Consider the following 26,458-nt stretch of genomic DNA (forward strand, 5'->3'; position numbering starts at 1 on the left):
AGGGCCCTCCCTAAGCCTCCCTGCGTGGCTCTTAACTTCCCAGACTCATTTCAGGGCTATTTCCAGGATGGAGATGGCTTTGAAAATGAGGCTGAAAAAGGCTTTCCAGCTCAGTTTTGTTTTGATTTCTGCTACGCAGCGAGAAAGGGCAGGCACTCTGCTCTGAAATCCACGACTTGCCTTTGGTGCCTTGTCTTTACAGGTGCACCTCGCCTTTGTTCCTTCCCAATGCCTCCCAAATCCACCTCAGCTAGTTGTAGATGAAAAATGGTGTTTGGCCAATTTCTTTCCCATTAGCCCCACTACAATATTTGGCTAATTCCAGGGCTGTGAGCACACAAGCATTATTTAAGCTCTATTGGACAATCCGTGTCAAACACAGCTCTCTCCTTGCCTTCGCCGTCCCTCCAAGGACCGCAGGAGCCCCCAGACCTCACACCACCCCGCTCCTGCCATCCCACCACCCAGGGGGGGACACGGAGACCCCCTGGTCAGCAGCAGCAGGAGGCGGTGCCTGGTTTGGGGGCTGACTTCTCCAAGCCTTTGCTGCCAAGAGTTGGAAATGCATGAAGCAAAGAAAAGGCAAGGGGAGAAGATTTTGGTATCAGCCCTTGACTCTCTTCTGGTAGAAGCTAGAGGAGAGGAGGAAAGAAGCAGGCTGTGATGTCTCCAGCGCTCCTCACCCAGAGGTACAAGGAAACCCTTGGTGGGATCTCCCAGGGGGAAGCAGAGTCAAAAAGGGAAATTAATCAGAAATTTTGTGCCCCCTTCAGACGTGCATCATCCTCTGCTTTCCTTCTTGGTCCAGCCATCTTCTCATGAGACACAAAACAAACCACCATGTGGCATTGCTGTTGGGGGAACGCAACCAAGGTCTTGAAGCTCTGGTGACCACAAAGCCCACCAAGGCAAGGATGCAGACCCACCTCATGGCTGCCACCAAGGGCACATGGCACCAAGCCAAAAAACCTCACCAGCTCCAACAACATGGCCCAAATCTCACCGTCCTCATCCCTTTCCATATAAAGGCTGACACAGGGTTGAGGCAGCTCCAACGCCTTGGGAAGCGTTAAGTCAGCTTCGAAAGGTGAAGGCGTCTCCACACTCCTTACACATTTTAACCCAACGCTGAGAGCTGAACGTGCTTTTAAACAACGCTAATGATCAGGCATCAGCCATCTGGAAGCTTTCCATAGCAGCATTTGACTACTGGACAGCGCTCAAGCTGATGAAAGCTTGCCAAGCTCTGGGCACTTGGCTGGCATGAGCAGTGTTTAGTGCTTCAGGGAAGACTCGGCACAGCTTTTGATCCTTTCTAGTCCCACAATATTTAAATAAAAATAACCCTTTTCTCCCCTCTTCCTCCCAACCACCGTTTCCCTGGGTTTAATAATAGAGAAGAGGAGGCCGTACGGGTGGTTTGGGCATGGTTCAGCAACGCTGTTTTTAATGGCTCCAGTCCCCAGACACTGTAATATTATAGTGTTGGTCACACATCTGCCTGAATTTGGGGGATATCCACTAAATCTCACAAGTTCTCTCCTCCTGTAATTCTCTCATTTTATTGGATATTCTCTTCCTGAAAGACTCACCAGCCCCTAATAGTTCTGGGGCTGCTTCTTCACGTTCCCTTAACCCTTCTCCCAGACGTCCCATTTGCTCCCATTTCTGCATCTTTGGAAAGATTCAGGATCAGGGGAAGGAAGATAAACCTGGCAATGGTCGGGAAGAGCTTCAGAAACAGAGAACAAACACCACCAGGGTCAGTCTCAGAGCAGGCAAAGGGAGATGATGGAGATCTCAGTGCAGGAAGCAATCCTAAGGAGCATCTCCTTATAATGAGGCACCGAGGCACTGTCTGGATGACCAAAGGCAGATGAGACATAACCCAACGCTGTGGTGTCCCCACTGACGACCTCACCCTCCTGCACAGAACCGTCCCCATGGGTACAGACAGAGTTGTGCAACTCTATGCTGCTCTGGAAGCCGAGGATCTGCTTCGACAACCAGCTCTCGCTCACCATCCATCACTGCCTTACAAACGGGTACAATCGATAAGCCAAAAAACCTTGCACATTAAACACAACAGCTTTCCTTGCACATCCAGTGCTAGAAGAGCATTAAAAATTATAAGAAAAAAAAACAAGTACCATGATGACATTTCTTTCCCCCCTCTAACCCAAGGATTCAAACAAATCAGAAAAAAGTCAGCACTGCTGCTTTGCTTTGGAGACAGAGACCTGATGCCTCTCGCACCTCCTTCCTGCACCAGCAAAACCCAGCATCCTCCCAGCTCCTGTGAAAAACGCCCCAGTGCTGTCCTCTTCCCAAGGGGCATGGCTGCAAGCACGGCATAAACATCACGTAGCTGCAGGCAGCCTCAGCTGCGAGCGCGTCTCTCGGGCATGTTCCCTGCACTGCTTATTCCCCCATCGGAAAAAAAAAAAGGAGAAAAAAAAAAAAGAAACAACTTTTTCGAGCAGCGCAAAACTGATTAGAGCGAGGCATGAGAAAGAGTGATGGAAAGTGGTGAACAATAAAACCAGGGAGCAAGCAACACAGCTCCTAGGGACAAAAAAAAAAAAAAAAAAAAAAGCTGATGCTTTCAAGATTAATCACTAATGACAAATAATTGTGGCTGTGGAATGCCAACAAAAAGGCAGAATGGAAACAAGAAATGGACAGAAAAAACAGGCATTAGGTCTGATGGTGAATTTAAGGCCATCAACTCATAATTGCAGCCATTACAGCCAGTATTTTCAAGTGAGCCCAGCAATAGCAAGAGCTGCTGGATGTGGTGTCCTTATGAAAAAATTTGGCTGTTATTTAGGGCCCTGAGAACTCACTGTTAGCAGCCCTTCAGAGTCGCTCTATCTGGCTCCGCATCACGCATCACTCACAGAACTGCCGGTTTTGGGCTCGTTCTGCGATGTTTACCGATGATGGAGGCAGCAGGAAGGCAGCTGAGCGCCCAGCCACGCACGGTCATCTCGGATCTCCAACTCACGACACACCGAGGGACTGAAACCAGGAGCAGTTGTCTTCTCCTCTTCATCTTTTTTTTCCTGGTAGGAAATGTCACCCTAGTTTCTGCATAGCATTTTATCCACCCAACATCACGTCAGCTTGAAGCAGGGAGGCTCTTCCAGCACCCTGCCAAGCAGGCATCCTACACGCACCAGCCACCTTGCAGGACAGCCAGTGTCCCTCTCTCGGCCACCTACTGCCAGAATGACCAACAGCAAATTGTTTTGTGGCCTCTTGCATCTCTGCCAACCTTTTTTTCCCCACCCTCTCTTCTTCCCCATTTTAGATGGAAACAAACCTGTGCTTCCCACTATTAAGACACATATACTTGATGCCCCGATAAAACTCTCCGACTTGCAAGCTGGGGACACCTGATACTGCAGGGAAAAAAGGGAACTAGGGCAGGACGTTGGTCCCCCCATCACTTTTTTGACCATAATCCCGCTTTGACACCCACCCACCAGATGCTACCCATATCACAGTGCAGCCAGATGGCTTCAGTGTCCCTCCCCCATCGAGTATCATCAGCTCCCAATAACGTTCCCTCTGCTGTGGATATATAATAGCCCCTGCGGAGCAGAACAAGGTGCCCACAGCGCTTGCATGTACCTAGACATCTATACATGTGGCCTTGCTGACTGATTCACGTTGCAGAACCCAGAGCTTGCAGCTGGAGGACTCCACCACCTCGTCATACCGTGCTGGGTGACAAGCATGTGTCACCGCAGCTCGACGGCCACTGCTTGCACCCTGTGCCGAAGGGCCAGGGCTGTGCACGGGCTGGTTTTTGGCTTGAAACACTGCTTGCTGCAGGGACAGAGGGATGGACGGACAGACAACTGTGCTCCTTGGTGCCCCAGGAAGAGGCACGGAGCCAGCAGATCAACCCTGGCAGCTAGCACCGGGATCTGGGACAAGCGGGTCCCCCCATCAGCTGCTGGTCCCCACACAGGGCACAGACGGGGACAGCTGCAGGGCGGACAGGAGGGCACAGGGTGGCCATGGAGATAATTGACTGCTCGACTAATTAAAATTCCGGCCCTTTTGCAAAAAAGGCTGCTAATTGGGGCTGGGACCTGCCCAGAGAGCCGGGAGCCTGCACGGAGCGGGAGGGATGAAAGTTGGAAAGCACCCGGGCCCCCCAGAGGGGCGGCGGAGCCGAGAGCTGTTTTGTCCGGCTGGTAATGAGGGGCCAAATTGCTTTTGACAAGCCAAGGGGATGGGAAATAATGGGGGTCTGTGAAAAGCCCCGAGTGCAGCCAGGGGGATGCATGAGATAATGAGGAGGCACGGCCCGCGGCTTCCCACTGCGCTTTGGCACGGAAAGGCTCTGCCCGCAGCAAAGCAATGCCTCCACCTCGTACCCCTCCCACAGAACCCAAATCCGGACCACGTATGAAGGCACGCAGCCCATTTGCCCCCACAGACACGCAGAAAACAGGCTATTTTTTTTCCCATGTTGTCATCCTCCGTATAGGTTTGGTAATTTGAGTTCTTGCCCAGGCCTCCATGCGAACATGGAGCTGACATCAAATTTCTCACTTTTTGATGAGATTTCACATCTGTTTGTCAAGAAGAGGAAAGGAAAGATGCATGCATTACTCCACAACATGGAAAATGGCTTTGGGGTTGCTTCTTTCAGACAGAAGGAAAATGCCCAAGTTACATGGGTTTGGTCTTCCTGGTGCACAAGGACAGACCTTGTGCTAGGTTGCTCTCCTAAACAAGTGATTCCTGCCTGTCTTTTTCCCCTAGAAACTCCATTTTTCCCCAGGGATGGGATTTCCCCAGAGAACAGCTTCAGGGGAGGCCAGCCACATACTCCGCTCACCCAAGCATCACACCCTGATATTTTTCAGGGCACCTCATTCCCTCTCCCCAGAGGTTTCTGCTCCCCCAGGGTCCAAAAGAAGGGGACAAAGACACCCATTTCCAGGGAGGAGCACCCTCTCAGTGATGTTTTTGTACACAAAGAGACAAACATGACCTTAACCCCTGTGTGTCCCCTTGGACAGGGAGCTGTCACATGCACCAGACCTGCACAGCTCACGGCCTTCTCCCCTTAGCTCCCACCCAGCTGCTTTCAAAACATGTAACAGGAACCTCAGGAGGTGCTAAAGCAGTTGTTTTGTGGGGGCTTTTTTCCATATCAAGCGACGCAAAATATAAAAAAAAATCTTGTTTTAGTGTTTTCCCCACACATGCACTTTTCTAAAGCCGGATCATCTTCCCTCCAGCTGAGCTCTTAAGTGGGCACCGTGCAAGCTACAGTCTCAGTTTAAAAAGCATTGTAGCAAGCCTACAGAGCAGGTTGCCTTAAAAAAATAAAATAGATTTCTTCTTTTAAAGACAGATTCCCAAGGCTTCCTGGAAAACAGAAGCCAGACTCCATATGGTTTCAGCCTTCCTGTCCCCTGATGGCAGTGGGGAGCACTAACAGGGGGATGTGCCCAAAGCTAGGACTTGCCCCATCTCACCAATGGAGCACCACCAATTCAGGACCCAGGAGCTGGGTGATGCTCTCCTGGGATGCACTGCCACCCTACAGCCACCCAGCACCGCGGGCTGACACCCACCAGCACCACGCAGGGATGTGGGCACGCACCAGAGCAGGCAGGCAGGGGTGCTGCACCGCACTCTGAACCTTCCCTGCAGCTGCAGAAAACAGCTCGAGGACACGAGAGGGGGAAAAACCGAAGCGGTCAGGGCCTCCAATCTGTCTCGACGTTTTTCCTTAACAGTTTGGGGTCAAGCCTGATCCCGGCAGGGTCAGCTCTTTTACACTCCAACACGCCAAAGCCAAAGGAGACGGTCCCTCGCCGCAGGAGCCCGGTCGCAGGCAGTCCTTGCGGAACAAAAGTCGTGCATCCATCCCAAGAGCACTGCACCCCAAAATTTCAAAGGGCGATGTGGAGAAAGAAAAGCTGCACGCATCCTGCCCCATTACTCTGCCTGGATCACGCGGATGGAGCGGGATGCTGCGCGCAGCAAAAGGAAAAAAAAGACATAAAATAGGAAGATGTCAAGCTTATTTTTTTTTCCAAAAAAATGAAAGGTCCATTACACAAGGCAAAAGGTGCGCATTAACTGTAATAAAAAAGGAAGCGTTTATAGAGATGAATTTGTCTGCCCCCTCCTTGCTGAAGCAGAGGCTGCAAATTGTGACAGATCGTGTGTGTTTTGGGAGGCGAAGGCAACGCACGCGCTCCTGGGGAAAGCCAATTGGGGAGATAGATCAGAAAGCTCCCCAGGCAGAAGACCTGGCAGGGAAATGCACACGATGCTTCTCCTGCTGGCATCCTTTCTGCGGGCAGAAAGCCTCCTCTTCCTCCCATCCCTGCAGCTCCTCGAGGCCAGGGGCTCCACGCGTGGATCCGTGGTGATCCGCAATCGTTGCAGCCAGGTAAGCGATGAAAACCCAACCTCACTGTGTCTGTATTTGCTTTTGCCGTGAATATTTCAGCACCCTAATTTCACCAGCAAAGCCATTCAGGACTAACAGGTCTCGGAGCAGTGAGTCCGCACATAGGGAATCATTTTTATTTCACCTCTTTCAAGCTCCTGCAAAAAAAAACTGTCCCTGCCCGGTCAAGGAACAGAGCCACCTGCCACTGCCGGGCTTCAAACGCTGCTGATTGACCTCCCCGCATAAAATCGGTGCCATTAAACTGCTCTAAGAATAATTCACAGAAACCGTGAGTCACTACCTGATTTAGGCAGAAAGGGCTGGGATGATTAAATTACTCGCTATGAATTATTCACCACGGCCTGATAATTACGCTGCAGTTAGCCATCGCTGCGCAGACGGCTCCGTACGAGGAAGGAACACTTGTTTCGTGAACACTTCACCAAACTCCGGTGATTGCGTGTTGCATCTGATGAAACAAATGCTGGTGACCACGGGAGGCAATCAGATGCCATCCCTTAGCAGCTCTGAAGCAGCCCTTTGGGGCGAAACACCGACCCCAGCATCGCCTCCAGAGCAGGATGGGGTCCTTGCATGCAGCCCCACAAGCACATCCCAGCCCAGGACGGCTTCTGCTGTGTCCCGTGGGCTCTCCAAGCTCGTCACCCATGGCTCAGAGGTGTCAGACTCCTCCCAGTCCAACATTTATAGTCCATTTATATTACAAATATAAACTCGGCACCTCGCAGTCAGTGTCCACGATGCAAGCAGGATATAGGATGAGCAGGGAGGCACCGGGGTCATTCCTGCATCTCTGTAGGATTTCATCTCCCAGGGTATGGGCTGTGGGACCGCAAGGGTTGTTTTATCTCTAAGAACCGGTCACCCCATGCTCTGTTTCAGTCGCTGCGTTTCATGGACACGGGCAGTAGATTTAACGCCAAGCCCTTTCAGCCGGCCATCTGTCACGGGAGGCGGGCACGGTTCAGGGCAGAAAACATCCATGCAAGCGCAACCTGGAGCTGGGCTGGCAAAAAAGTAATGAAGAAAGCTTTGGCAGCAAAGGAAAAAGGGCAGCTTTATCAGAGGAAGGCTGAGAACTGCAGATAAAAAAGAGTAAGGCAACGGAGTCGCTAAGAGGAGTGAAAACATTTGTTCTGCTTTGCAAGGACTCGTGTAAACACCCCAGTTGTGCCAGCGGGCTGAGGCCCAAATCCAGAGTTTCTTTTGGGGCTGGGATGCCCCCAGACAAGCAGACACATTGCTAGGCTGTCCCTCTCACAGGTCTCACCTAAGGTATTGCTTAGGTTTGTTGCAGAACAGGAAAGCAGAGCCCATTTCTGCCCCAGCAGGGCTGTCAGTAGTCCATTCACTCCTGGCACCTTGATTTTCCAGCTTGTGGTGAAATCAGGTGTGCCCACAGGTGCCCACAGCTTCCTTTCTAAATGCCCATTGTGGCTTAATGAAAACCAGTATCTGGTTGAAAATTACCTTTTTTTTTTTTTTTCCCTTTCTAATTGCAGTGCAGAGGGTTAAACACCAACACTTCCGAAGGGCAGCGGTGCACACATTTCCTGCCACGAGGATTTTGGTAATTGAGCACTAATGGAATAAAATACATCGCTGTTTAATCCAAGGCTTACCCCGTCCTGCTTCACCCAATTGCCCTCCTTGGGCACTCACCGTGAGGTCACAACGCGCGATGGTGACACTCCAGCCACTGCCACAGCGACATCAGAGAAACACCCGAAAGGGTTTTGATGGATTTAGGCTGCGAAAAATGCAAAAAAGTCCCTTTTTTGTGGGAAAAAAGCCTAACTTCCTTACCGACTGCCCCAAAAAGCAGGGCTCCATCACCCTGCCCTGGTTACTCAGTCCCCGCGAGAAGCGTTTCCCCATCCCACCACCCATAGTGCCTCTCCCCATCCTTCCCACCCCGCTGGTGGGAGGCCAGCAGCGCTCCCAACACAGATGCACCCCCTGGGGCAGCATAATACTATTTTCTGGTTTTCTCTGCTTTTCTGCTAATTCCTATCATTTGATTCGCTTCCTTTGCCTGCCACTGAGAACCAAGTTTGTATTTTCATCCGGCTACCCATTATAACCACAAGACCCCATTGGCAATACTCAGTGCAGAACTATTACAGTTCATATAAAATTAGGATTATTAGGGAAACGGAGGGACTTTCTCGAGACCAGAGCATGGCTGTGTCCCCTCCTATGCCATCCCAAGTCCCCAACACAGCCTTTGGAGGCCACCATGCTCCCATGCTCATCACGGGCGTCACTCTGCCGTGTCCCATTCCTGCCCCAGGCCCTCTGGGCACAGATGCTTGTGGCTCTCACAGACAGCCGCACACAGGGTTACCTCGGCACTGCATTTTAAGGCACTTCTTCAGCATTTACGCTTTCGCCCTCCCCCTTTTTCCAAGCCAGCATTGATTACAGCGGGTAATTGTTTTCTAATTGGCCTGCAGCTGCTTATCTATCTTAGATAATTAAAGTGAAGAAGAAGAAGAAACGGGGAAATGGAACTTTATTCTTAAGTAGCTGCCTATCGACTGCCTCGATCGATAGCGAGGTCACTTTGGGCTGAAACACCCGCTCCGAGAAACCTGTCCAGACCCTGCCCAGCCTCATGACCGCTTCTTCCACCTCCCTTTCCTTTCTTACAGAGCCACAGTTTGGAGAAACTTGGTCCAGCAATGCCAGACTCAACTTGGTGCTGGAGGACACCACCCAAGCATCACCACGGTGCCGCACGGGGCAATGGAGAGGTGATTCTGGCACACCACTCCCAGCGCTCGCTGGTGGATGAAGGAAATCCCACCCAACCAGCAAACCCCAACTCGTATTCTCAGCACACACCACAGCCACCACCCAGAACTTCAGCAGTGTGCTCTTTCAATAAACCACTCTCTCCCCTCCCTGCATATCGCGCTGGAAAGGCTCCAAGCAGGAGCCTCCTTTGTGTCCGTGCATGTAAAACTTTTGAGGACACGCTAATTCAGCTTAATTATGGATTTACTTCACTGGCCGCGCTGCTAACGCAGGCGACGGACAATATTTGCAGCCAAGGGAACGAGGGAAAAGCAAACGGAGCTTTTCCATGTCCTCACCCCTCTCAAACCCCATCCACTCCGAACTTTGCGTGCAGGAACACGGCAAAGATAACCCGCTCCCTACTCGTGCAATTTATTAGATAATCTCTTTCTAATCAAGAACTAATTAAAGGAAGTGAATGCTTGGTTGGAAACGGGGATTAAAACATGGATAATTATCATAAATGCTACGTTTGTTGTTCCAGGCCGGCCTGTTCTCCTCCCTTCCCCTCTCCCTTTCCCCCCTCTTCCCCTCCCAGGCTGCTCCTGATAATGCTCAGGCTGTCTCAGAGGGGGTTTGCTTTCACAATCAATTATTTTCTTTTTGTCTCTCTAGCTAATGTTTCGTTTGTGTGAGAACATTAGCAAGAACTGTTTTCTTTCCCTTGTAAATTCATTTCGACGACAATGACAGAAGGTGGGGAGGTGGCAGCTGCAGGAAAAAAAAAAAAAACAGGAACATTAAAACCCAAGCTTATAAATTATTTCATCTTCTCCAGACAATCCAGATCCGTCACTGCTCTGTGCGCACGGGGGCTTTTATTTTTATTTTTTTGGCCAGGAGCTCCTCCCAGGCAGAAGACACTGACGGATGTGGGAGCCTGATGGGACAGCCCTCGCTGCCACAGCTTCTGCCTCTGCTAGCAAGGACCGTACCCATGGGCTCTCCCTGGGCACAACATCTAGGTCACAGACCACAGGCAAAAATTCAGTTTAGTTAGCCCTGCTTGGCCATAGCATATTTTCAAGCCAGTACCCATGCAGGCAGAGCCTACTGCTTCGAGTCTGCTCAGGAGATCTTGGCCAGACAGGGATCGTGAGAAGCAGGAGGTGGCTCGAGTCAAACCACACGCCCCCAGTAATTTTTATTTATTTTTTGTTTTTGGCAGTGGGTTTTCACAGGACGCATTGAACAGTTTTGCTTTTCTTTTTTTTTTTTTTTTTTTGAGCCTAGGCGGAGTTTTTTCCCCCTTTTTCTTCTAAGGAGGGGGAAGGCGCATCTTAGCTCTCCTGTACCCGTCCCCTCGGTCCCACCTGATAGCACATCACCAGCCATCCTTCAGCCTCAGAGCAAGCTTTCTTCTCACCACCCAGGTGAAGAAGTGATGCTCAGCCCATGGGTTAGGGGCTAGGTGTGCTCCTGCACAAGGACAGGGGCAGAGGCTTCAATTTATATCCGCCAAGGGGAAATGTGCTCCGTACAAATGCATGGGGTGTTGGTGCATTGTGATTTCTGACAAAACTTACACTATTATATTTCAAAGGGAAATATGAAATGCATAAACGTCCGGGCTCATCTATCTTTCTCCTCATCCCTTCTGCCTTGAAGTGAGGTCTCACTCTCTAAGAATCCAGACAAGAATAACCCTGGGATGAAATAAAAAGCAACCTGGCTGGCGATATATATAAAAGATGACATCTCCAGAAATCCCAAACTTCAAAGGGGCAGCTTTCAGCTCATGACTATCCACTTCCTCCAGCCCTCAAGGCTAGTGTCATAATTTTAAAGCCCTGGGAATCATTTGATCTCTCCAAATGGCAGCTCAGTGGTCTAGCACACTTCTGGATGTCAAAAAAGTATGCGCCGCCACCAGCAACATCCTGCAGGGGCTGGTTTTTGAAAGGACAGATTGAGGTGAAACAATCAAAAGACTCAGGGGTAGGAGGAGGGGAGAGGAGGAAAAAAAAAAAGATATTTAAAAGGACAACTGCATGCTGAGGGACTTGGACGTGTCAGAGGTTTCCTGGGGTGACAGCCACCAGGGAACCCCCCCTGAGGGGCGCAGACCCCCAGGGCGACACAGCCACTATGCTACTGGAGCTCAGCAGGGGGGAAATTTTACCTGAATGGGCCTGAAAATCTCTAAACCGAGCAGTTTTCCTATTGCAAACTGAGGGAAATGCCTCTTCAGATGCAGGCCACTGTGTCGCACACAGGCAGCAGTTTTGGAGCAGACTGAGGATGCTGCGCTGCCACCGCTAAACAGGCTGAGTGTTTATTCCTATGAGGGAGAAACACTCCATTATCTGGTTTATTAATTGTTAGTTAAGTAATGGGAAGGTGCCCAGAGCAGGAGATGAGCCCTCATCACTCGTTATTAGCTTAAAAACCAGCAGAAATAAAATAACTGGAGATAAATGATGGCGCAGGTGGCCCCACGTACCACAGACTGACAGATCTGCTCAGAGGGGAATTCACGGAGCACTTTTGGGGGGAAACGGAGGAGAAACAGCAAGTCGGTCCCATTTCATTTTATTTTTTAATGGAAAGATTTCATCATCCTTCATTCTGAACATCGCTTCTCACGGCTGGGATCACGCGGGTATCCCTGCTGCTGGTCCATCACCAAGAGCACGATGGGCTCTGCATCAGGAGCATGGTGCCACACAAAATAGGGTCAGTGGTTTTTTTTTGTTGTTGTTTTTTAAACACAAAACTTGCAGCTACAGACAGCCAGACCCACTCACAGCAGGTCACAGCTGTGGTGACCTCAGAAATATTATCCTGTTATCTGCATATTATCAGGGCAGGGATGGGAGGTCCTATAAAGTGAGTTCAACAAGGACATCAAGCATCGGTCAAAAAGCCAGCAATTAAAGGGTATGGGAGCCCACCCGGGACCCCAGAGAGGCAGAAATACACAAATATTGTAGTGCCTGCCAGATCTAAACACGAGAACTCCAGCCACTTGATCAGCATCCATAGCCATTTCCCCAGAACCCATCTGCCAGTGGTGGCCATATATCCCCAACATGCTGATTCCTACTGTCCAGCCAGGGTTTTGAGCAGATTGCCAAGCCAGGCAGAGTGTTCCCATCCACGTAAGACAACAGCAGGAATGAACAGGAGGCTTCTACCCATGTAGAGAGGAAGGTCCTGGACCTGGGACAAGAGCAGGGTGCCCACAGGGGACCCGCAGAAGCCACCATGTGTGGTGTGCTACCCAGGTGCATTCATCTGAGCAGACCCTTTGATACTTGGTTTCCTACAACCTGGGGCTGTTTAACACAACACAGTGCTCACTTTAAATTAAAAATAAAAAATAAGAGAGTCAGTAATCTTGAAAACCAGAAACAAAATTCTCTGCCTCAATCCCTGAGTGCAAAAGACCTTGAATGGGTCAAGCATTGCTCGCTGCATTAGCCAACATTTCTGCCCTTACACCAAAGGTATTTAACTAGACTAATGCATTTTGGGGTATAAATCAGAATAGCCTAACGAGGGGGGAAAAAAGAAGTCACCCTTGTCCTTACAGCTGTTTGCACAGAAGCTGAAGCCAGGCAGCATCTTGCAGAGCACCCGCTGTTCCTGCAGCCCTGGGATGGGATGGAGACAGATATAGGGGAAAGGGGGAGGCCAGGAGGTTGAGCTACACCAGCTGAAACTGAACCAGGGTCATCACCTGGCTGAGAACACAGAAGCACCTGACGTCATGCTCCACTCATGCAAAATATTAGCAAATTCATCAGGTGAGAGGAGCGGGTCCCTGTCCTGAGTTCGGGCAGGCAGGATGATTCTAAAGGGAAGAGAGGGCTCAGCCCCAGGTTGCTCCATCCCTGTAGCTTGCAACAGTCTGAAAAAACAGGGGTTAACTTTTTTACATGCTCCATTTTGGGACCAAGCAGCAGAGGTTATAAGGGAGTCAGGGAGCTCTGAACCGAGCTTATTTCAGTCTCTGCAGTAGGCGCAACGCTTGCCCTCCCAGCCACGGAGCCCTGCTCACACTGCACAGCCCTTTAAAGAGATTTCACAAGAGTTGTGCCACTTTCAAAGCCTCAGCTCTTCAGGTAAGCGTATCTTACTCAACGCTTCATTTCACCCCGCTAGGAATACAGCGATAAACACCATTTCATCTGCATCCTGCGACACGGCACCCCAGATCTGAGCCGGTCCCAAAAGCATTTGTTTGTGAGCGAAGAGACAGCCCTAAAGGACTCTGAAAATGCTGCATCCACGCGTGCATCTCATGTCAAGACAGAAGAGGAGACAAGGAGTTTCTTAACAGAGCTGCAGCCCTCTGAGAAACCAATTAGCTCCAACCTGCTCCCACAATCACGGAATATTTCTTACCCGTTGTCCCAAATTCTCGAGCTTCCTCCAAGTTCAGCTCCCAGAATAAAGGAGAAAACTTGACGCAAAAAGGCTCCCAGGCAAGAGCAGCTCGCTCCTGCTTTTGTGAGCTCCTGCAGCCCCGGCTCACAGGTGGGCTAACTCCTGCAGCCCAATTAGGCCTCCCTAACAAGGTCCCTTCATTTAAGTGGATCCAGGTGCACCTTTCAATTTCTTAAGGTGCCTCCTTGGCAGCATCTTCCCAGGCAGGGCACTCTGCTGCTAAATTGCTTATCAATCAAGGACTGCTTTACAAACACTATTTTCCTGCCCCTACCCCATCACTTGGAGGCTACACAACCCATGTGAAGGAAGCAAGGTGTAAAAGGAAGCTTTGTGTTCACTGGCATTGCTTAGTGCCTCGGGGCTAGGTGAGGTTTGGGTGAGACAAAAGGAGGTAGAAGTGCCCAGGAGAAGCTTTTCCTCATATTGCATCTTTATGTGGATAATCTGAGTCCATCCCAGGACTCTCTTATGGATAAACTGTCAGGTTTATGTATGCAAAATCAGCCCCTGCTGTACATAAAAACATTTTTTCCTAGCTCTAGGCTGCTGATGCTCCGTGCCCTGATCTCTTCTGGGATGGCAAGGAGCCTGGCATCTTCTTTCAGCCACACCTTGCCTGACTTTTCCCTGCCCAGCCTGGCTTGCTCAGCCCCTGCCCCTTGATTTTTGTGCTTCATTACAAGGGGAGGGCATCGGTATTGGAGGCAGAGCAGGGTGCAGGCTGGGCAAGGAGATGGGCATCAGCCAGAGCTGGCCCCAGCTGCACCACAGCGCTGCTCCGGGGCTGGCCGTGTCTGGGGAAAGCTCCCACGTACACTGTGGTGTTCAAGAGACAGGCACCAGGGAGGTAGGCAGGATGCAAATCAATCAAGATCTGTCAAACACACCAGAAACTCCTTTTTACGAGATAAATGCCTTCAGAGGAAGCCTTGGGAGACACCTACCACGTGTTCAGCCTGCTCAGTAGCGGAGCGCACAGCATTCATCACTGCCACTTGCAGGGGCCGGGTTCCAGCTGAACATCCTCCAAATTTCTTCCTCCTTCAGCCTTCCTCTCCCTGTTCCCCTCGCTGCCCACCCAGAGGAAGAAGAGTTGCATTCGCAGCACAGTGGAGCTGCCCCTGGGGGGTGCTGGCTGGGCTTCAGCTGCCTACACTGCCTGCAAGGACCCAAAGTTGTCCAAATAAGTCACAGAATGGGAAAAGGCAATGGCCTGCCAGGATGCACCTCAGCCTCCTCTTCCCCTAACATTTCTGACTGTAATATATCTTTTTTTTTTACTGTGGTTATTGCTTCTGTGAAGTTTTGTTATGTGCTGGGCTTGCCCAGCCTGAAGATGAGTGAGGGGACTCCATCGCAGCAGGGCGCTGCTCCCTGCCTCTCCTTCCACGTGTCAGCCCACTTCCAGGCTGAGCCGTTTTATTCCCTTACCCAGGATCTCTTCCCACATTTGAGCAGCCGGACTTATGGGCTCTCAGCTCTTATTTTCAAGCTATGCCCCCAGGCAATCACCCTGGATAACACCTGCAAGGTTAAACACTGCACCTGGGGAGTGGGGAAGGCTGCGGCAGCAGGTGTGAAGACCCCGTGGATCCCACTGTTAAGGCTAGGAGAGAAAGAAATGGTAAAGGAAGCCACAAAAAGGTCCCATTTTCTGGTCTTAAGCCAGTTACCATCCTTAGGGATTAGCTTCAGCTCGGGAGCAAATTGCCCTAAGCCTTCCTGCCGCGGGGCTCTGCTCTGCACCGCTGCAGCTGTCAGCGGGGACGCGGCGCGGGATTACGGAGACGGAGCTCTGTCAAGATCGCAGCGAGCAGCGATGGGGCAGAAATGAAGCTGTCCTCCTGCATGGGGACATGAGGCAGCAATGGAAATAACCAAACCCCCACCTCTGATCCCCAGGCTGCGGGGTTAAGGGCACAGTCACCAGCAGCTCGGCACCCTGCAAGGCTCCAAGACCGATTCTCATCGTGCAGTAAAGCTTCAGGATTCAAAGAAAAAAGATCGGAGCATGCCCCCATAAAAGTCTAAGGCATTAGAAAAGGATGTGACCAAAATATTCTGTGGCTATTGGACATGGATGGAAGGAAAGAGGAGGGAAATGAATAGATATCTGACTGCTAATGCCCCAGACTGCTCTCTCATCCTAAAAAGGGACAAGATTCATAAACAATCAGCAGCAAGCATCTGGAAGTCCAGGTCTTTAACCTGGGTTTATCTTTCCTTCTCAATTTCTACATCTGAGAAAGCAAGAAAGCTTTTGAATGTTTTATATACTAACCTTTTTTTTTTTTTTTTTAGCTTGGCAATGAATAAAGGCTGGACTCCTACATCAAACCCTCCAGAGCCCTGTCAGTAAAGCCACTGCCAAGGTTACCCCGTGACTTACGGCTGCGGGAGAAATGGGTTGGTGCACCGCAGAGATCACCAAAAAGGGATCACAGAAGGGATGGCGAGGATGCTCCAAAACCCGTTCCAGCACAAATCCAACCAGCTAGAGGGCTGCTGCGGCAGATGGGGAGCGCTCCCACCCCCTGCCCGAGCCTCAGAGGAGTGGTGGCACGTGGAAGCAGCTGGGAAAATAAGCCAGGGAACAAATATCTGTGGGGAGAGAGGTCCTGGCCTGGCCCAGAGATGATCCCTTAAAGAGGAGGCGGCAGCACATGGGCACAGGTCAAAGAGGGGCAGAGAAGGGAGGAAGACTTAAATCCCAGCTGCTTCTCTCCCACCTCTGCTCTGAAGCCAGGGACCTAGCCAAAACAAAGCAGGAGCCGAGAAAAAGATAAAGACTTCAGCTACAAGTATTTATTTGCAGGTGCTAAATGATTTCTTGATTAATTCTGCAACCTGCTGCTTATTCATCTCTAGCCATCGCTGCTCAGCATTTAGCAGAGACCATATTTTAGCTCAACAAAGGGAACTTTCAGGCTGAAACCTGCCTGATGTGGGCAGCAGGGCAGTAATTGGTTTGAAAAACAAAACACTGAGAAAGAACACGAAACTCATCTGAAACCCTTTTAGTTAGAAAAAAGCTGGTTTACCATCAGCACACGTCTAAATTTCTCCAGACCTAATAAAGAATCATCATCGGTACAGCAGATGTTAAGTGCAAGCATTACTTTGAAAGAGAAAAAAGAAAAAAGAAATAACCTGTATATAAATATAGATACAGACAGATAGGTACAACTCCAGGCTCTCAAATTGCAGGCTTTCAAATCCCTCTATTTTACAGTGAGATATCATCAAAATTAACATGACAGTATATCATTACAGGAAGGAAATGGCTATCACATCCTTATACCAGCAGCCCAAATGTCCAAACAGAATTTTAATACAGTATCCTTCAGCAAATCATCTTCCAAAGCCATCACAGTTGCCATTTACTCCAAGGAGCGCGCCAAGAAATATGTGGCAGATCCAACATTTTCAGAGGCATTAATAACATAAACAGCGTAAAACGATAAATCAGACTCTTGCCTACCACAAAAAGGCCCAGGCAGCTGGGCACAGAAAAGCTGCAACATACTGAAATCCTGGAGAAAGCAGCTGAGGGCTTCTGAGCAGCACTGTTTAGTTTAATCCTGATTTATTGCATGGTATGGGGTCCCCCTTTTCAGCCTGAGACCAACTTTATTCAGAAAAAGAAGAGTCCCGCAGTCTGTTACCTCTTTTCTTCTAAATACAGCAGTAAAAAAAAAAAAAAATCAGGTCTGTGACAATTTAATTATTACCCTCCTAACGTGGCTGCCCCATTCCAACCCTAAAAGGAACCCATGGTTCATGACGAGCTAAGACCCCACAGCATGGCCAAGACCTACTGGGAAGCCAAGAGCATCTCTGCAAGGGAGCATCCTCCTTCTGTACATCACTTTAAGAGAAAAACCAGCCAAAAAAAATTAAATAAAACCAGAAGATCGAACCTCAGATCAGAAATTCGAGTAACTTAAATATGAAAGGAGCTTTAAAATGTTTAATAACAGCCCGGAAATCCTTTAGGTCTTGTTTTGGGGATGCCAGCGCCCTTGGAGGTGCAACAGCTTGCAGGTAGCAGGCACAGAGTGTTTGCCAGCGAGAAAGGGGCAGGATGAGTCCTCCGGCATCATAAGTCAGTTTAGATGGTGCTGGCTTACAGGTCCCTTCGTTTAAATTGATTAATAATGACACATTTAAATGGATAACATAAATTAATTTCTGAATTGCACCATTAGTAAGTAATTAATTTCTTTGCTCTGTGAAACTAAGATATCACAGTTATCTAAATCTATAAAGAGAAGAAATGCTGAATGAGGACTCCATTAATGTAAAAATTGATTTTTCCATTTACCCTCTTCCGAGTTCCTTTTATTTTTTTAAAACGTGCCCCCCCACACACTCCAATGCATTTATTTTTCAAGTGGCTGGGGGTGGGGAAAGTAACCTAATTTATACTTCCAGTGGTAATCAAAAGATCATGCATGCTCATTTCAACCAAATGATGTCATTACGAAGGCTGTTAAAGCCGGGGTTGCCTTGGAAACACAAAATACTGATAGTTGGGGTTGGACACCCGAGTTCTCTGCGGCGCAGTAATGAGGAAACGGTGCGGCCCCGCCAGCCCCGGCCGGAGCGGTCACGCCGGGAGGATAACCCCGAGTTATCGAGATGGGCTCCTCAGCACTTGGCACACTCCCGTTCCTCCTGTTCCTCCCACCACCTGCCACAACCTATTAATTTTATGGGGCCAGGAACAGCAAACAGGCTCGGTTACAAGGCCCCCAGAAGTGATGAGGGGTGGGCTCAGAGCTGCTCGGCCAGCATGCAAGCTGCAGCCCCTGCGCTGCGCCCCGCCACATGGCCCCATTCTGCATTTCAGCCCCAAAACAGCCCCTGGTGTCTCTGCCGCCCTCCTGCTGAAGCCCCTGATGGAGATTTATGGGTGGTGTGGGGTCTCTGCCAACTATGGCTGGGACCCCGTTGTACCTGAGGTGTCACGTCCTCCTTTCCAAGCTCAGGGACGCGGTGAATGGTCCTCGACACGCTCAGCCTTGGTGCAGGAGATCACAATGGCGGGCTCAGCATCCTCTCCAGGGGTAAAGGCACAACCTTGGAGAGAGGAGTTTTACACTGGGTACCCCAGAGTGATGGGTTTCTCCCCAAATAGCAACATCTCTCAGACTGGACAAGAGACTTGTCTGGTCCCTCTCCCAGCCCTGCAGCCTTGCTGTGCATTTTGAACCATGGAGAGCTATGTAAAAACAATTCCAGAAGTACAACTTCCTTTCTATTGCTTAAAGAAGAAAGCACACAGATTTTTCCACACGGTGAACGTTTCCGTGGCCATCTTGCCCAGTTGGCTTTAGGCAGCTGTTCCCATTTGCCTGGGGCTGTCAGCGAGAAATGGTCCCACTTGACACACACGTTGGGCAGCAGGATTTGAGCAGAGGGATGCTACGATTTGGGGAGAAATCTCTGGGTCTCTTTAGCCAGTTCTGCTGTACATTGACAAATAATAAGATACTGGGAGAGAAAGCTTGAGGCTAGACTAGAGATGCATTAGTACCTGCGATGCAAAGAGCCACGTCTGCCTCCATCCTCCCAGAAAGTCTCATCCCTGCCACTGGGAGCTTTCAGCAGCTCCGAATTTCACAGTGCCTTTTCAGCTCTTTTTCTTTTTTTTTTTTTTTTTTTTTTTTTACCTACCCTGTCCCACGAACAATGCGACGTCACCTCCGATCACATCATGCTGAGCTGAATGCCAGCTTTAAGGCACGTCCTGAAGAGAAAGGGGCACCTTCTGAAATATGTCTTCAAACACAGGCACCGCAGCCACCGTGCTTAAGAAAAGAGTAGAGCAAGTGGAATCACACCAAGTATTTTGGCTGCAACTTTTTTTCCTTCCTCCTCCTCTTGTTAAAGAGCACAAAACAAAACGCGCATGCAAACAAGTCAATGGGAGAAACATTTACTATCTGTGCAAACAGCATTAAATGGCTCATTTCAGCTTCTCAATTAATATCTGGGTGTCCCCGAGTCACTGCTAGTTTTTTTCACTTAGGTGAGGAGGTGATTGTGTGATCTTCTTTCTGTTCCCCTATTCAGTCACCTTCCCTTTACAAGCAGGAGTTTCTTTAAAGGTTCCTCGATTGAAATTGTTTGAATGCACTGGGAAAATAAGAAGAACATTTCATAACATCGGCAGGCGCGTTTCAGGCAGGAGCACTCTGAATATTTATTCGCCCTTTGTGCGAGCAGTCTCAGCAAGAAAAAGTCGGCGTGAATAAAAGGAATTGCAAATACCAGTGAAGTAGCTCAGTGGTTTTCATTCATGAGAATATTTGCACAGGCTCCTGGGAGAATTATCAGGCGCGGTAATGCAAAATCCCTGGCAGTGTCAGAGCTTCGGACACTCTGTAATCCTCTGTCCACTGAAAAAACATCTTTTCCTGGGAGCTGAGGGCCTCAGCTGTTATTTTCTGGCTTGGGAAGCTTGGAGAAGTATTGGAAAAGGTTGGAGAAGCCCTCACCGCTGGCAGGCAACACTGGTTGTCCTGTTTCTGTTTCAGAGCACCTCTCCTCTTCCAGTCACCATCTCTCCCCTTAGCACAAATGGAGAGCAGAAGTTAAGCTTTCTTCCAAAGTCAGAATAAAAAGAGAGAAAAATAAAAAAACAACCAAGCAGCCAACACTGTCAGAGACACAGGAAGGTGAGGGACTCGCAGGGAAAAGCTATTCGAGGAGCGAGTCGTGGCAGAACTTGGTACCACGGGGCTGGATTAAACAACAGCCCATCTGGGGGCGAAATGAGAACAAACCACTAAGGAGCAGAGCCAAAACATCCTTCTGCACAGGAGAGAGAAAGCAGGATAAAAGTATACACTGAGTTTTTGGGGCTCAACAATAAAAGCACTGGGACCAATTTACTCATAATCAGCTTTTATGGGCAAAAAAAGAGTCCTCGAGAATTTCATTCTTCCCATAGAATTTTATAGGGTGGTTCAGAAACTTACAGCAAAGATATTGTTTTCCATTATCTTGCCCAGGTTTTTAGAGCATTTCTCTAGAACCCTGTTGGTTTCAGCCCTGTTAAATTCAATAACTTCCCTAAGGGAGTGCTTTAAGTGTCAGGCTTGATTCAGTTATATAAAGGGATAAGGGAATAATCGTTAGACAGTGCACGAGGATGGGAGAAGTGGTTTTGTGTGGCACCAGTCTTATTTAAGAATAGCCTGAATTTATAGATGGGGCTGATGAGAAAGTTGGAAGCAACTAACGTGAGCCTAAGAGACAAAACGCAGGCAGTGCTTTTATAGCAGGCTGTGATTAACAGGGATACCACAGAGACAGGAGGAGGGCTTCAGATGAGTATTTTAAGTGTTTTTAGATGTTTGTCTTGGTTTCATCAAGACAACTTCCCACATACTCCTCTTCCTATTCATAATGCAAGCTATGTGCACTGGAGCTTATATAAGGGGCTGTATTGCTTGCCTTGCAATTAACACATCCTGCAATTAGCAATCCAAAACACTCAAGTCTAATATTTCTTCTTACTACTAATGCAGAATATTTCGCACGTGCTTTACTTCTATTATATTGTTGTCCTTACACCTTAATTTATTATGACAGTGTGAACTGTGACTAATCCTCCCTCCTGTGTGCTGAGCACAGGCACAGACCAAAAAACTCAGATCAGCATCTCTCCTTCCAGCTACCTACTTGGCATCCTCTCCAGCAAGGCAGGAGGTGGACAAACAGCCCTCGGGAGACGACATGTGTGAAGTGGGGTGAATTTCTCCATCCAGGAGCTGCTCTGGTCAGGAGACACCTGGAATTTGAGGAGGGGATAGGGAACGAGGTTAGTTTTCCCATGGGATTGTAGCAGGGGAGGGGCAAATCCCAAGAGCCAGGTTTCTAAGGGCATGTGTGAACTTAAAAATGCTCTGATAGACACCTAACCCATCTCAAATGTTAAAATATATATATACAGATAGGTTATATTTTGATTATACATACATGTTTTGATTATTTATATATATCTATATTATATATAGATATATCTATCTCACATTTCTCAGGCAGTGACTAAAGAGACTGAAGCTTTCTGCTGCTAACCAGGGTATTTGTCAGCACTTCCCAGACCTGTTTCACAAGCAGGTTATCCTCACTCCCACCCAAGACCCTTCAAACCCCGGGGTTTGCCAGCACCAGAACGTGGTGACAGAACTTACTGCCCAGAGATCAACAGCTCTTACTTCTGTACATGTCACGGAAACTGCAAGAACTTCAGAACGACTGCAAGAACTACCTGCACAAATGCCTAATTTATCTCTGGCAGTGCCTCGCTCCTCTCAGCCCTGCAATGGGTGCAGATTTCGCGCTCCATTATTACAAACCCTTTTTACGGCTTCTTTGGGTTTATCCCTGGTCTGAACGCTAGACGCTCCATTTGTTTTGGCAAGAACGTCCCCGCGATTTATACCTATAATTATACAGGTAACCTTTCCGACAGGGAATTTTAAAATGATCAGCGCTAAAGCAACCTACGCGTTAAATGTGATTAATAAGACGCCAAACGACCGCGAGCCTGCACCTCCCTGCTTGTTAAGCATGTCAGAGCCGAGTGTCCCAGGCTGATCCCCCCACTGCCAGGCTTCATGGGACACGTGAAAGCGGCATCGAGTGGCCTTGACCATCCCTGCTGGCCATGCCCATGGGATGAATGTCATCGTACCACAAGGCACTCATCCCAAGCAACATCCACAGGAGGGCTAGGGTATGCACAAGCACAGAGGATGACATCCGTCTCTTAAGGCTTCATTTCTGAGGATGGAAGCTTCCTCCCAGCAGGAGCTCCTCTGGCACGGCCGCAGCCAGAGGGATGATGAAGAGGTGACAGTGGGATCACAAGTGACAGGAGACAGATGAGCACACGGAGGCAGGTTAAGCGAGGTGCCCACTCCTCCAGCACACGGTCCTCTCTGCAGAATTGTCTCGCGCTCCCCAGGGGCACCTAATGGAGCTGCTCCTCGCACTCACTGAGCAGGAACCAGCTTCGCTTACTATCAAAGCACCCACCACCCCTATTACCGGGGAAAATAGCATCTGTCAGGATATCTATCATGCCCCATGGAGACATGGGGTCCCCTCCTTCCAGCAGGGAGGGCAGCGTGGGCACGAGGCGAAGCCTTACCGTGTGCGGCGCTGCCAAGGGAGCCAGCTTCAGCGTGCTTGGCAGGCTGCACAGCACTATCTGTTACGGCCCGCATCTAGCCGAGGTTTTACAAAGCTTGCATTTTGCTGACAGATTGCCCAAAGACAGTAAAAATCAGTCACAGTCAAGCTTGCATTGACCTTCAGCCAACGGCTACGGCACGCTGAAATTACAGGAGAAACTCTGCGAGCTGCTTCCCTGTTCTCCTGACAAAGTTATTGCATATAAATTGTGTATTGATTAGAGGCAGGAAACGTTACTAAGCCTCTTTGGGAAAACTGGAGGGTGGAAAGAAATACAGGGACTGATGAAAGAGCTACTTTAATTAGGAAGGAAAACAAACTAGCAGGGGAAAAAAACAAACACAACCTCTCCTAAAGAGCCTCCCACCACAGATCTAGAAATCCGATCAGGAATGGTGTTATTTAAGGAAAGAAAGCTGGATTTTGGGACTGTTTGGCTGGGCAACGGATGCAGGGAAAGGAGCTGGCTCCCTCCAGCACCAGCAAAGATGGAGGCTGGGAAAAAGAGCAGCTGCTCCTTCTGCACCTCCTGGATTTTGGACATTGCAAGGGGGAACTGATAGATCACCTAACAAGGGTGTAACGACCACGCTTATTTCTGCCTTCCAGCTCCAACTGCTTGCAGGGTAATTACACATTTTGGACTTATTAGCTGTAATTACTAGGTTCCCTAATCTACAGAACGTGTTGTTAGAGTCCTGGCAGCCCCACGTGATTTAAATACACTCGGAAAACTTTCTGCAGCTTTTTCTGCTCGGCCTCAAACCCTCGACAGCTACCAGAGGCTGTGGTTCCCTGACCTGGGACTGGCTCAAGGCAGGTTTCTGGGCTTATCTCAGAGCACGCCACACGCAAGTAACTCTTTTAGGCTTCTCCTACCTATCTGACTGTTAAGAGCCCAAGTTTCTCCCCAGCCCTGCAGCTGTCTCGCAGCCCAGACCCTGCCTTCGCCCCCAAAATTAAACCCACCCCGGCAATTACCGCCCATCTCCCTCTGCAGCAGGGTGAGCTGGCAGCTTGGCCGGGGCTGGAAAGGCAGAGTCCGTGGGAAAGCCTGGAATTCCCACACCTCGGACAATTAACTTCTCCACCTCCCATTTCCCAGGGCAGCTTAGCTTTGCTGGTGCAGCCTTTTTCCAAAATGCCTTTAATTTCACACCGATGCATGAATCAGAGAAGCCAATCTCTCGGTCTGTCCCTGCAGAGGTACCCAAGGGCAAAGTTGGCTCCACAGCCTTGGCCTTGGATGTAATGCCTCCAAAAGCAGCTGCCCACCCAACACCCCAAATCAGACAGTGCTACAGAGCTGAGCTCGACGTAAAAAAAACTGCAGAGCCCATACCCAAGTGCAGGGGGGTGAAGCTTGAAGGTGTTTCCCCTTCAAGTATCGAAGGAGAAAAGATAATCAAACAAAACCAGGGGAAAAAAAAATTGTGGCCAAGGCAGCAGCATCCCTGTTGCTATCCTGCTTATAGAAGTGCTCCAAAAAGCCTTGGAGGAGGAAGGAGAGGGAAATCAGGCACTTGTCAGGAGTCGCGACTGCCTGGGAGAGTTGACCTCTTTCAGTGGCAGCAAACTCCATCCCCACTAACAGACCTAATGCATCTCTCCGGGACAACAAAATGCAACGCAGTACAACGTTAAGTGATCTAAGGAAAAATTACTACGAAAATGCAATGTGTGACTTCTTGTTATGAGCACCTAATAGCCCTTGAAAGCAGTACTCACCTGGGGGAGCCTGGTGGCCACCTCACACCAGGCTGAACAGGAGAGCAATGGCAGCGTAAAACCAGAATATCATCCCTGGGGCAATCTTGGGAGAGAAAAATAAAATGGTGACCACCATCTTTTAGTTTCCTTGGGAACCAACATCCCATCCGCGATGCAAACAATGAGCTACCCAAGTAGATAAACCCTGGGTCCTCTTCCCTCTGGGGAAGTCTCCAAGGAGCCTCCGCTGAAGTCAGTAGGGCTCAGGTGGGTTTGTGCAAACGTAAGAGGGAAGAATGTGGACGGCAGGCTTCGAAAGCAATGCCATGGGTATCTCTTGTGGTGACTCTGGATTTCTGGCCACCAACCTGCAGGTCAGCTGGCCAGATCATCCAAAAGTATCATTTATCTTATTGTATGCTTAAGAACTGCCGCCTTGCTTCTCTATAGCAAAAAGCACTGTCCAATGCCTAGAGAAGAGAGTGGCTACAACGCTAATCATTAGAGTAGCAATTACTTATCTCATGGGCGCTCTGAGAGGCTTAATTAGTTAATATTTGTAAACCGTGATAAGCTCCGGAGATGAAGGATGCAAAACATCCATGGGAAGAGATGCTCTCAACCAAGCTCAGCCTCTGCCGGCTGAACATCCCCATACCGGCCAGAGAGCCCGGCCACTCCTCGCGGCAGAACCGCGTACAGTAAGGCTGAAAGACACCTAAGGGAGCGTTCCCTGCTGCGTGCTAGCTCTCTGAAACCCAGCATGAATATGACACTAATGACATCTTTCAGAAATGTAATTAGCCTTCATTCATGGCAAGGTACATTAGGGAGAATTCAGAGGCTCGGCGAAGTGGGCTCCGGTGGGTGAGAACCAAGGCTTGTGCTTTGAAAGCTGCATTAGGGAAGGGGAAAAAAATAGAAAAGAAAATGTTCTAATATTACTTAATTACCCCAAGACATCCTCAGATGTAATCGAGCTTGGAGGGCTAAATGAAGGCAGCGCGCGTGAGACCGGCAGAGGCTGATGCATTTATAATGAGACCACTTTGCAAGGCAAACTAGGTCCCCACCGAGGGAGAGGGGGGCGAAGAGGAAGGACATGGGGGCTTGGGGAGGAGCTGTAAAGCACCTGAAGACCTGCCCATCACCAGCAGCTTCAGGTGGAGTCCTGCTCCCTGTGCTCGGGGTGGCAGGGCAGGCTGGATAGGAGATGGATGGGGTATGGTGCTGCCCAGCGAGGGGTGCTCAGAAAGGCCACCTCAGTCCCAAACACCTCCGTGAGCCAAGGAATTACCTGTCTCATGGTCTGGATGCTAAAAATAAATTTAAAAAAAGATACATTTGTGGCTAAAAACCAAACTGCTTTGCAGATCCAGCAGCATGGGGCAGCAGAGCAAAAGCATGGGAGGAAGGGGATGGGGAGAAAACCCCTGCAACCCAAGCTGCTGGCAGCAGAGCAGCAGCATGGAGCCGTGGCCCCAGAGGGATGGAAATTCCCACCCACCCATAGGCACCACGAGAAATGGAGCGTTTCAGTAAATCCACGTTATCTGTGCAGACAGGGGGAGCTGAAACCTGCACCTTGTGGTGCCCTTCCCAGTTGGGAGCCCAAAGCTGAGTCATTTTGGCATCTAGGCATCCTCCTCCTCCTCAGAAAGCCTCTCCATGTATGCTGGGATGGGAAAAGCAAGCACAAGGTGTCCTCGGGGCAGGGCTGTCTCTGAGGATGAGAGGGAAACCTTCCCTTCCGTGGCCAGGGTTTGGCCCTGTAGCTCCCATTAACATTAATGGAAATGGCATGGCTGAATCCCAGTACTAAAACTCAGCCCTTTTATCCACACCACCAGAGGCCCAATACATGCTCACAAGCCCATTCCAGCCCTG

General features: G+C 49.5%; 1 protein-coding gene across 1 annotated transcript in view; it reads right to left on the reverse strand.

The window, feature by feature from the left end:
* LOC310902597 (uncharacterized protein) overlaps positions 1–16,178 on the reverse strand; it is a 76,870-nt gene extending 60,692 nt beyond the window's left edge. Inside the window, exons 1-4 of the mRNA XM_083844413.1 lie at positions 16,041–16,178; positions 14,596–14,810; positions 8,630–9,967; positions 8,117–8,204 (exon numbers count right to left, since the gene is read on the reverse strand). The gene's annotated coding sequence lies outside the window, so the exon portion shown is untranslated. The remainder of the gene's footprint in view (positions 1–8,116; positions 8,205–8,629; positions 9,968–14,595; positions 14,811–16,040) is intronic.
* Between the last annotated feature and the right edge of the window lie 10,280 nt (positions 16,179–26,458).

The sequence above is a fragment of the Anser anser genome (assembly GCF_964211835.1).
Source record: "Anser anser genome assembly, chromosome: 7".
Lineage (NCBI taxonomy): Eukaryota > Metazoa > Chordata > Aves > Anseriformes > Anatidae > Anser > Anser anser.